At 39.8% G+C, this 12,720-nt stretch overlaps 1 non-coding gene across 1 annotated transcript; it reads right to left on the bottom strand.

Moving 5' to 3' along the window:
- Positions 1-10,156: 10,156 nt before the first annotated feature.
- Positions 10,157-10,229, bottom strand: TRNAG-CCC (transfer RNA glycine (anticodon CCC)). The gene has a single exon. It is a non-coding gene; the product is annotated as a tRNA-Gly (tRNA).
- Positions 10,230-12,720: the final 2,491 nt, after the last annotated feature.

Below are 12,720 nucleotides of genomic sequence, written 5' to 3'. Positions count from 1 at the left end.
ATTGTTTCCTGGAGAAAATCAGACTGGGGTCTCTGTGGTGCCTCTGGAGTTCATAGAATGGCTATGGGGGCATTGGGTACAAATGAAGAGATGGGAAATTGGGGCAGAATTGGGGTCCTCTGAGAGGGAGAGAAGAGTGACTGCCACTTCAGCACTGGGAGGCTTGAGTCTCAGCCCTGACTCTGGCCCTGACTTGCAGTCTGACCCCAGGGTGACACTGAACCTCTCTATTCCTATTTCTTCATTGAAATATTTCCTTGACTCATCTTAGGAGGATGGGAGATGAGCTCCCTGAAATCAGGAAAAAATCTTCTAAAATCTGTAATGTTCTATATTCTTATTTTATCCTCTATAACTTATTTTGCCTATTTTTCCCTGGGCTGCACACCTATAATGCATTTAACAACTATCTTTTCCTCTGTGTGGTGTAAGGGAAATTTGAGAGGCAGTATATTGAAATAGTTCAAAACAAGTCATTTAACTACTCTGTGCCTCTGTCTTCTCAACTATTAAATGAGAATAATTCCTAGTTTATAAGGTCATTGTGAGAGTTAATTGAGATAAGATATATAAAGTACTTAGCACAGTGGCTGGCACATGGTAAGAAATCACTATTTGGTAGCTGTTATTATTATTACTGCTGGGCTAGGCCATATCCAGATCTTTCTAGAGGGTAAAAAAGCTAATAAGTAAGGATTATAAGATGGTAACCTGAGTCTTGGACTGCTATTTATATCACTTACACTGCCATTAACTCATTTTCCCTTCACTTTGAGCAATGTAAGAAAGGAGGGGTTTACGGAGTAGTAAAGGATTAAGCAGAAATTGCCAAAATGATTGAACAATCACCTCAGCGGTCAATTGTCTGAATTGTTTACTATAGTATCTTGAGTGCCCATGATGCTTGACACAAAATAGATGCTCAAAAAATATTTTAATTTGTTGAAATTGAATGAATTAATATACTGAAACTCACTGAGAACCTAGATGTTTGCTTTGTGCGATTTTAGACCTTCAGGAAAGTCAACCCAGTCCAAAAATTTCTTAGTTCATTACCTGCCCTAGTGTCAGACATGCTGTCACTCAAGATCCATTCTTTTGAGTTAAGACTTTGTATCATAAAAAGGCTGTTAAAGATGCCTTAAGATGCCTCTTTACAGAGAACCTAAAAAATCCTTCATACTGCAAGCAAAAAGGAAGGAAAGAAGGAAGAGAGGGAGGGACTTAAATAGTGCTGGGGATTTCTCCATTGTTCCACTCGATACTGTTATTATGAGTGTTAAATGGGAAGGAGGAATTTGCTATCTCCTCATTTTGCTGAAATATTGGCTTCCCTGTGCACCGACGCCGAACAAAAGTACGGAGACAGAGATTTTGGAGGAAGAGAGATGGCTTTATTTTTCTTCCAGACAGAAGGGAAGACACAGCAGGCTAGCGCCTCAAGAACTGTGTCCCCGCCTCCTTTTGGAATCGGAGAAGATTTTATATGCGGGGCTCGCAGTCCGGGGTATATGATAAGGATCAAAGTAGTGAAGGTCTTGCATTCTTCTTCTTCCTGCATTATTTCAAAACAGTCACAGCTGGCGTCAGGCAGCCGGGTAATTGGGTCCGTTTGTCTCTGGTTATTGGCCTGCGACCTTTTTTCTGAAATGCAAATGCTATAAGGGGTGATCTGCTGCAAGGGAGTGCAGGATGTAATTCACATAGTGTTAAAGAGCAATAGGTTATTCCTGTCCTGCCCCTAGACGCAGACTTAGAGAATGGACTTGAGGACACGGGGAGGGGGAAGGGTAAACTGGGACGAAGTGAGAGAGTAGCATTGACATATATACACTACCAAATGTAAAATAGCTAGTGGGAAGCAACGGCATAGCACAGGGAGATCAGCTCGGTGCTTTGTGACCATCTAGAGGGGTAGGATAGGGAGGGTGGGAGTGAGGTGCAAGAGGGAGGGGATAGGGAGATATATGCATACATATAGCTGCTTCACTTTGTTATACAGGAGAAATGAACACAACATTGTAAAGCAATTATACTCCAATAAAGACGTTAAAAAAAAGAAGAGTACTAGGTCAGCTTCGTGAAGTACAAATCTAGTTACAGACACTATAGATTAGTAACAGTTAAAAAAAAAAAAAAAACTAGGAGTGATTTACTCTTTCAGGCCAGGTTATGTTTCTTCTCTAGCCTGTTTACTGTTCCCTTTATTTTCCTTGTTCTCAGGAGAGGGAAAACTTCATTTCTATTTTTGCTGCAACAAATTCCCCACTGCTAGTTCATCCCCTCCATATCAATGGAGGAAGGGAAACAGGCGTCATTCGTGTCTGGCTGAGGACAAAACTTCAGTTTTGCTCCACTTGACAAACACCAGCTGTCCGGCCCAGGGGCCCATCTATCTCATATTTCAAATCCCCCCTGAGAGACATGAACCCCAAGAAATCTTTATTGGGAGGATGAGGGACGACAGTCTGTCTTCTGTAGCTTCTTTAGGCTGGCAAGGGGCTCGGAGACCCTACCTAGTTGGGGTCACGGAGCTTTCACCCTGTCTGATTAAGGGCCCCAGGGTGCCTTCTGTTGTTGTTTTGGCAGGATCTGTTCTGAGAAACGGCTGGAATCTTTGCATCATCATTATCTTGATGTGAACCTATTGTAATCTGGAAGAGACAGAACTTAACAAGTAGTTTAAAAAAACAGAAGCCAAAGATTAGTAAAAGAATTATTGTAGCCGGGGTCCCAAGCAGGATTAAAAGCCATGTTCCCTTTGGTAGTAATTTTGATCCTGATCTAGATAGAGTCAGCGCTTGGGTTACCCTGTCTAAAGGAATTAAAGCCATTTGGTGTGTTCATACATATAATTTTATGTCCTCTTCTATTAGCCCAGTGTAATTGATGTAGGTGTAACAGATCCTGTTGGAAGTATTTGGAGGAGTGACAACCTAAATGTTAACAGACAAAATAGATCTCATTTCTTTTTAGGAGAATAAGCTTGAAACCCAGTCTAGCCCTGGCACTTTGGGGAGAATTGTAGCCAGGTAGCTGGTTATCTAGTTTCATCAAAGTAGGTTTTAACCTTTGATGTGGTATTAACATATAAGTAATGGGAGCTATTGGTCACTACATATGTGTTTTCTCTTTTTGTTAATATAAGATCTAAAGCAATTTTATCATCTAAAAGTGTAATTGTTACAAGAGGAGACCTTTAAGAAGTAAGGTTGCAGTTACCAGCTGCCAGCAGACATTGTTTTGAGAATGGCTGGTGGCATCCCAAATCTAACACAGCTCAGAAAACTCAAGTTCTTAGCAATAAAAGAACTTGCCTAAAATCACACCATAGTGTCACCATTAATGATGTCAGTGTTTCTCTAGGTATGAGAAGATGCAAGAATTGGGGCTCGTAAGATCTTCTCCTGAAAGTATTTAACTATCTGAAGGCCTGTCCTGTCAATTTTTCCCAGAGCATAGAGTGCCTCATTTCAGATCTCCACCCTGAACTCCTTGTAGCGGGTGTTGAAGGTCACCAGCTACAGCAGTTCATGATTTAATCCTTGTAGAAGTAGATGGCAAGTGTCAGTTTTCAGTCAGCAGGACCCCTTTTTGGTCATAATTTCAACCATGGTTTGGGGCATTTCATGACCATTTTGTCCCATGGTGCTAGGAATGCTCATTCCCAGGTCTGGCAAAGATTTTGCTGATAGGCCACTCCACGTGCTGTTACTGGACTAGGCCTTTACTAGTATCCAAAAGTCTCTGGACACGTGTCTTCCTAGTCTCTTATGGTCCAGGACAATATTCCCCCTTGTTGCTTCTTCTCATATCTAGAGTTAGACTATTGCAATCATTGATCTCACATGGAACTATATGGAACTATATATCATCATTTTATCAGCGGCTCAGTCACACTTTTGGTAACGTAAGAAACAATAATTTTTTTTGAAATAGGCAAAATACAAATAGCATAGCTGGCAGTATTAATAAAGTCATAAGTAAGAATTAAGCCAAGAAGTTCCATTAGGTGCCGCCCAGTATATCCCAGGTCGTGTTAGTCTGTTCTGTACCAATCCCTATTCTTCAGGGAAATTATATATTGGCATTGTCCGTAAGGTACTCAGCCCAGTTTCCTAGTGTTACTAGACTGATTATCCTTAGTATGATTTAATTGTTCCCAGCACAGAGGAGCCTTTAACCTTAAGTTACCATAGCGTGGTGTTAATTATATAAATCCATCCCATAATTGTGGGAGGTTTTATTCCTTGGCTGAAATGTTGCTTGTTGCTCTGATTGAACTTTCAGTAATAGAGGGAAATTCACACTTATGGTAAGGGTCAGAGCAGGTGTTATTAATTGGTCAGGTGAGGTGATCTCATCCAGTAATATCAATAGTGGCCTGAACATGAGTATAATTTTCCTTTTAAGATAAATTTCCTAAGAGTCAACCAATTAGAGCCTTGGAGTGGATAAATCCACTCAGGTAACCCAGAAGTACTAGACATAGGTAATTGGCCACAAACCCAACAATTGGATTGATTTTTAAAACTAGCATAGGATCATGCCTATGATAGAAAAACATTTGATACATATGCAAAGGTCCAAGAAGTCAAGAAAACATTATAAATGGGCAGATGAGTCAGGTCCAGGATCTTGGGTAAGCTGTTTACTTCTGATGTTGTCTTTTTCTCATCCTGGTGTGAGTGTAGTTTCTCCTCTGTTTGAGCATTGCTTTAAGGTGATTTTGAGGTCAGCGGTCCTCCCTATAGGCCAGTCCAGTGCAGGGGCCCTTTGTGAGTGGAAATTAATCCAAGAGTTAATTCCCTTTAGTTTTACTGTGTATGAGCTAGTTAAGAGTACCTGATAAGGGTCCTTCCATCCAGTTTGGAGATAGTCCTTTAAATTACGTATTTTCCAGTATGTATAATCCCCTGGTTGTAGGTCAGGGGGCATCTGATCTTCATCCAAAAATAGATGACTGAGATAAGCTTTAGAAACAAACTTAGAGTGTCCTTTAATAATTCAATTAAACTTTTTAGCAATATAACATAACAGCAAGGAACTATCTGGGAAGTGAGTCTTAGTAAACACCTTAATTAACAAAACTAGAATTTAATATTCAGTAAAACATAATTTTTTTTCTTCATTGTGAGGGCATTAACCCTGCAAGACCTGGAAGGCTTTATCCCATCAAATAAAAAATGAGGTTTGTCAGGGAGCGCAAAAAGCCAAGCAGCTGTCTTGTATTTTCCGTAGCCCTGACTGTTTGATTTACAGCTATTGTTTACCCATTTTAAATTCCCTGATTTAGGAGTAGACTGTTATCATGTTTTAAGGACATCAGGATGGGAAAAGTCTGACAATGAGGGGTTAATTTTTGTAAGACATAATGAACTTTATCTACATGTGCCATAATCTTCATAGATCACTGTGAAATAATACTTATTTACTTTACCAAAGTAACAAAAGATTTTAAAAGTAAGTGTAAATCACTTAAAGGCAAATAAATTTACATAGTCTGTTATTAAAGCAGCATTCCAAGAAAACTTTGTTCTCTTAACAGAGGGAGAGAACCAAATTTCAGTCTGGTCTCAATAAACTTGGCCTGATGATTTATATAACTGTAATTAATCATATAGGCTTTTTGCTTGCTGAGACTTTAAGGAGTTTCAGACTGAACTTTTAAAAGACCTCTCAGGAAAGTCACACCAAGGGCTTGTCACAGATTTCGCTTACCAAATCTAGGTGAATTCCTCCTTTTTCATGGTCCCAAAAATACCTTGAGATTTCTGTACCTGTTAGTGAGGTAGCCTTCCTAATTTATCTGATAAAGGTGCTGGGGACCTAAGAGTTTCCAGTCTCTGGAGGGAGCAGATAGAGAGAAAAGATAAATGTTTTAATTTTACCCATAGGTGTAAATTACCAAATTGTTGTAAACCATAAGTAGCTTGAGGAGAAGAGCTTCTTTTTATCCAGTTTAGCATTATGGTCTGAAAGTCAGAAACTTGTATTTATCCAAAAGTCCTTTTTATAAATCTTCTTGAAGAGGAAGAATTTTTGCAAAGGCATCAGAGTGAAACCGTTAAGTGTCTATAATGACAAAAGACTTAAGGCAAGTTTAAAATCTGATTACAATGTAATTAACAAGGTAACTTGGTTACTGTGGTGACATGACACAAGATAATAACTAGAATTATAACTGATAACATTTTACCAGGACATATCAGAATTTTTTTGAAACTCCATATAAGTTCTAGACTATGTATATTAGTAACAATTACCATACAATATAACCTAAGAAGATTTATTACACATTTGACAATACTTCCCATGTACTTTTAACATACCACATGAACCTAATTAGTGTAATATCTCTCTTTGGGATGTTTCAGGGGCCCTTTGAAGCACCCCAAAGTTAGCTAGAGGTCAAAGAAACTTCATTACAATTTGATTTGGGATGTTTTATCAAAAAAATCAAAAGAGTTTAGAACACTCAGTCAGATAAGATCATACTTCACTGTGAAACAATAGTTATTCACTTAGCCAAAGTAACGATAAAAGATTTTAAAGGCAAATATCGAACTGATCACTTAAGAGGGAAAGAAGATTAAAATCTGTCATCCAAGGCAGTTCAACATCTTAAGAAAACTTGTACCATGCATAAAACTCTTTTCTCAGGGTCCACTTTCCACAAACCTTTTTTATCACTTTCTGTGTCCATCACTTTATTTTCCCATTCAGAAACAGCCACCTGTAAGTCAGATCTACTTCCTTTTCCCTTAATAAAATGCGATTCCATTCCTCATACCTTCTTTACTAAAAACACACATCCTACTTTCCTTAAGCAACCATGAACTGTCCTTTATATCAGCACTCTGTAGATTGGTAAACATACATCCAAATAATAATTTTTGAAGAATGTGCTTTCTTATAGAAAATATCTCAGTGTGGCACCAAACACATTTTTAATAGTTCTAAACCTTTTGTTTCTCTGTAAAAGGAAGCCAATGTTCAGTAATTAATGTTTTAGTATCTTATTTTATTTGGAAATGGCCTGGTTATTTAATAAACTTCCATCCTTTAACTTAATTTAGCACAACTCTAAATTTTCAAGTTGTCAAACATCTGGAAAGATCATTCTTAAGTAAATATTCCTAAAACAGAATTATTCCTAAAAATTTCACCCAAAACTCTTATCTCATTTGCAATTTTTTTCCTTAAAAGTTTCTTCACATCGAGTTATTTTTATTCCTGACAAATTTGTAACAGATATAATAAGATCTTATTTATTTTATATTAAACCTAGGCACAATAAAAGTAATATACTTAAGGTTGATGGCTCTAAAGACATGTCTATATTAATTAGATCAACAAACATTAATACCACGTATTAATTTAATATTGACTATTTCCCAGTTCACGTGAACGTGAAATTTATTTAATTTTTCTTGTATTTAGAATTGTTTGATTTGTAAGCACTGACTTTTCTTTTAAGCCAGTTAAATAGAGCTCATTTCCAAATTAACCTCAGCAATATTATCCAAAGACAAAAGCACATACTGAGACATACACATATATCCAGACAGAGAGAGATCTCAGAGTTTCCACTTGAGATTTAAAATATCTCTTTGCCTCTTTTTTTTTTTTTTTTTTTCTCTTGGCTTTAAGTTCTACTAATTAACCCAAGGCTGAAGTCTCAGGCAGAGTGGGCTATGTTTGTAGCTCAAGGACATGATAAGAGTTAACTTCAAGGTTTGTCCTAGGCATATTTTTGTTCTCTCAGGGTCAGAATTTTGAAGAAAAGTATTTTAACCAGCTAGCTTTTTCTAACTGCACATGCAAAAAGAACTGGTTTTGCAATTTTAAGAAAAGTTTTATTTTAACCAGTTTTCTCCAGTCTAAAGAATGTTGTGGCCATACTGTCAAAAATCATCTTTCTCTTTCTGTGGTCATGACCTCATAGCTAAAATTTAAACCAGATAGTGCTCAAATTGGCTCTGATAACAGGGGTAGAGTGGCTGATAAAATGTTGTCCCATCAGGAATTGTCCCTCTGGGGAGGTGGGGTCTTAGTTTGATCAGAAGAATCTGAAGGAGTCAGGGAACTTGCAGGAGTGGGGGAAGCTTGGTTTCCCCCCTCCCCGAGAGTTGGGAGAAGTTAGAAGAGGATCATTTAGAATGTCAGGAGAGGTAGTTTTTTTTGTTGGTTTTTTTTTTGGTTTTTTTCTGATTCCTCAGGCTTTTGATTATGGAGCCACCTAGAACAGGATTATAATAAAAGAGACATAAATTCTTGAACATAGGGGAACCTCAGTTCATTTTTCCCATCCTGTGGCAATAAAGATGTAATTGTAGGAGACGCATTTTCAGTCCATTTTTCTTTGTCACTGGATCATAGCTATAGGTCGACCAGTCATTTAAAATTTTCCCTGCGGGTTCCCGGGTGGGGGTGGAACCTTAGAGGAAGCGCTTCCCATTTAGGCTCGAGCAGTTGGTAACAGACGTTAGAGGTTAGCGCGCTCAAATCAAAACATAAACCTTCACCCTGTCAGCTGGAAGTCACACATAAAACATAAACCGTAAAAGGAAACAGCAAAGGGATGTTCAAAAAGAAAAAGGAGAAACATATGGCGGAGACCCGCTCAAACGTGACTTCCAAATCTCGCTCGACCTGGACCGTTGCCCCAAAGCAGCGCCTTACATCAGAATCTCCCTTTGCAGGGAGAATTCCACACCAGGATTTTCCCTTTGCAGGGAAATCCCAAAATTGGAACCGAAGTTCCCGTAAGGGGACGGTCAAAAGTCACGGAGTGCACTCGGGGAGACTCACGTAGGTGCTGACGGGTGTGTCGCGACTTCCCTACGCCCTCTTTCTGATCCTCCAATATTTAGTGTTTTCTCAGAGTGGAAGTCCAGGCCGGCGCGGGCAAGAGAAGAGAAGTTGTCCTCAAGGCAAAAGAAGCCTGGCAGCTGCTAGGTCAGCCTCTCCCCGGTTCTCCGCCGCAGCCTCCGAGTTCCGCAGCCCAGTCGGTGGGCCGGCTGGGATCAGGGCACAGCTCTGCAGCAAGGAGTCCCTGGCGATCTGGCCTCAGAGATATCCTCCAACCCTCCGCTCTCCCAAAGGAGGCTGGCGTGGAGAGAGATCCCTGAGTTTCCGATCAAGCCGAGGGGCCCTGCGGGCCGCCTGCCCCAGAGCAGATCCCTGACGACCCCCCATTTTCTTGCGGAAATATCGGCTTCCCTGTGCACCGATGCCGAACAGAAATACGGAGACAGAGATTTTGGAGGAAGAGAGATGGCTTTATTTTTCTTCCAGACAGAAGGGAAGACACAGCAGGCTAGCGCCTCAAGAACTGTGTCCCCGCCTCCTTTTGGAATCGGAGAAGATTTTATATGCGGGGCTCGCAGTCCGGGGTATATGATAAGGATCAAAGTAGTGAAGGTCTTGCATTCTTCTTCTTCCTGCATTATTTCAAAACAGTCACAGCTGGCGTCAGGCAGCCGGGTAATTGGGTCCGTTTGTCTCTGGTTATTGGCCTGCGATCTTTTTTCTGAAATGCAAATGCTACAAGGGGTGATTTGCTGCAAGGGAGTGCAGGATGTAATTCACATAGTGTTGAAGAGTAATAGGTTAGCTTTGTGAAGTACAAATCTAGTTACAGACACTGCAGATTAGTAACAGTTGAAAAAAAAAAAAAACTAGGAGTAATTAACTTTCAGGCCAGGTTATGTTTCTTCTCTAGCCTGTTCACTGTTCCCTTTATTTTCCTTGTTCTCAGGAGAGGGAAAACTTCATTTCTATTTTTGCTGCACTCAGGCTGTTTCAATTCTTTCTGATGAGCTTCTTACCAAGCTAACTATGAGTCTAATGATTAAAGGATCATGGCCCCTAAATGCAAACCAACTCTTCAATCTGGTGCTTAACTGAAGTAACAGCAATCTGTTCGAACATTGGAGGAGAAACTGGCTGTATAAAATATGTGAAGACAACATGGCATCCTCTTAAGGGGTTTCAAGGGCATTTTGACTATACGCAATTTTCACTATATATACTGACTTTATTTATTTATTTTAAAATATTTATTTATTTAGCTGTGCCGGGTCTTAGCTGCAGCACGCAGGATCTTTGTTGTGGCGTGCGGGATCTTTTAGTTGCAGTGTGCAGGATCTAGTTCCCTGACCAGGGATCGAACCTGGGCCCCCTGCATTGGGAGCACAGAGTCTTAACCACTGGACCACCAGGGAAGTCCCTATACTGACTTTAGAATCTAACCCCAGGTCACGATATGCCTTCACTATATTCATTTTAATCTGCCGTCACTCATTAGTCCTGTGTCTGTGTGTCACACATGTGTGCATTCTATGACTAAAGATGGAATGATAGGTAGTCTATATTCTCAGTGGAAAAAGAATAATTAACCAATTTGTGAATTATGTTCTAAATTTGTATTAATTTATATTCTAATTATTAAGCATTTAAATGAGATCTTCTGCCTTGATTACAATTTTTAGTAAACGAGCTTCAGTTTTGACATTGTATTGTAGTTTTAGCTTTTCCATTCAACAAATATTATCGTGCACCTACTAATACTGGGCACAGTGCCGGTTATCACATGTTGTTTCCTTAAAAAACAATAACCACAAAAGTTTTTGTGAAAATCTGCTTCCTCCAAAGCCACTGAGGAGTGATGAAAGGACTAGACTATGAGTGAGGCAAGGTAGAGTCTGAAATCTGTAACATAGAAAGGAAAACGGTGTAAATATGTGCTAAGGCAGAAAATGTGAGGTCTGAATGAGACTTTATTGACTGTAACATGTCTGGTAAAAGGGTGCTTGTTGCCATCTTTGGGAAATATTCTGTCTACAGTTAAGTGCCAAAGAGTGCCTGGCATCAGGAAAAACAGCCTCTCCATTGTTGTGATTTAAATGATCCCTAAGCTGCTGGAGATCAAGAGGACACTCTTTGGGACTGAGAAAAAAAGAACATGGCACCTAACGACTACAGAAAACATTTTTAAAGTACCCTTGGAATATTTATGAAAACTGAACAAATGCTAGGCCATAAGGTGAGCCTAAACACATTTTTAAAGGATTAGTATCAAACAGACCATATTCTGAAGCCACAGTGCAATTAGGTTAGAAACCAATAATAGGAGTTCCCTGGTGGCACAGTGGTTAAGAATCCACCTGCCAATGCAGGGGACATGGGTTCAAGCCCTGGTCCAGGGAGATCCCACATGCCACAGAGCAACTAAGCCCGTGCACCACAACTACTGAGCCTTTAGTCTAGATCCCGCGAGCCACAACTACTGAGCCCCCACACCACAACTACTGAAGCCCGTGTGCCCTAGAGCCTGTGCACCCCAACTACTGAAGCCTGTGTGCCGCAACTACTGAGCCTGCATGCTGCAACTACTGAAGCCCACACACCTAGAGCCCGTGCTCCGCAACAAGAGAAGCTACCACAATGAGAAGCCCACACACAGCAACAAAGAGTAGCCCCCACTCCCCACAACAAGAGAAAGCCCACACACAGCAACGAAGACCCAAAGCAATGCAATCCCTATCAAACTACCAATGGCATTTTTTACAGAACCAGAACAAAAAATTTCACAATTTGTATGGAAACACAGAAGACCCCAAAAAGTCAAAGCAATCTTGAGAAAGAAAAATGGAGCTGGAGGAATCAGGCTCCCTGACTTTAGACTATACTACAAAGCTACAGTAATCAAGACAGTATGGTACTGGCACAAAAACAGAAGCATAAATCAATGGAACAAGATAGAAAGCCCAGAGTTAAACCCACACACATATGGTCAGTTTATCTTTGATAAAGGAGGCAAGAATATACAATAGAGAAAAGACAGCCTCTTCAATGAGTGGTGCTGGAAAACTGGACAGCTACATGTAGAAGAATGAAATTAGAACACTTCCTAACACCACACACAAAAATAAACTCAAAATGGATTAAAGACCTAAATGTAAGACCAGACACTGTAAAACTCTTAGCGGAAAACATAGGCAGAACACTCTCTGACATAAATCACAGCAAGATCCTTTCTGACCCACCTCCTAGAGAAATGGAAATAAAAACAAAAATAAACAAAAGGGACCTAATGAAACTTTAAAGCTTTTGCACAGCAAAGGAAACCATAAACAAGACGAAAAGACAACCCTCAGAATGGGAGAAAATATTTGCAAATGAAGCACCTGAGAAAGGATTAACCTCCAAAATATACAAGCAGCTCATGCAGCTCAATATCAAAAAAACAAACAACCCAATCCAAAAATGGGCAGAAGACCTAAATAGACATTTCTCCAAAGAAGATAAACAGATTGCCAACAAACACATGAAAGGATGCTCAACATCACTAATCATTAGAGAAATACAAATCAAAACCACAATGAGGTATCACCTCACACCTGTCAGAATGGCCATCATCAAAAAAATCTAGAAACAATAAATGCTGGAGAGGGTGTGGAGAAAAGGGAACCCTCTTGCACTGTTGGTGGGAATGTAAATTGATACAGCCACTATGGAGAACAGTATGGAGGTTCCTTAAAAAACTAAAAATAGAACTACCATACGACCCAGCAATCCCGCTACTGGGCATATACCCTGAGAAAACCATAATTCAAAAAGAGTCATGTACCACAGTGTTCATTGCAGCACTATTTACAATAGCCAGGACATGGAAGCAACCTAAGTGTCCATTGACAGATGAATGGATAAAGA

This window comes from Eubalaena glacialis, chromosome 13 (genome assembly GCF_028564815.1).
Source record: "Eubalaena glacialis isolate mEubGla1 chromosome 13, mEubGla1.1.hap2.+ XY, whole genome shotgun sequence".
In the NCBI taxonomy this organism is placed as follows: domain Eukaryota; kingdom Metazoa; phylum Chordata; class Mammalia; order Artiodactyla; family Balaenidae; genus Eubalaena; species Eubalaena glacialis.
The sequence above is the reverse complement of the archived record's forward strand: the minus strand, read 5'-3'. Positions and strand labels throughout refer to the sequence as shown.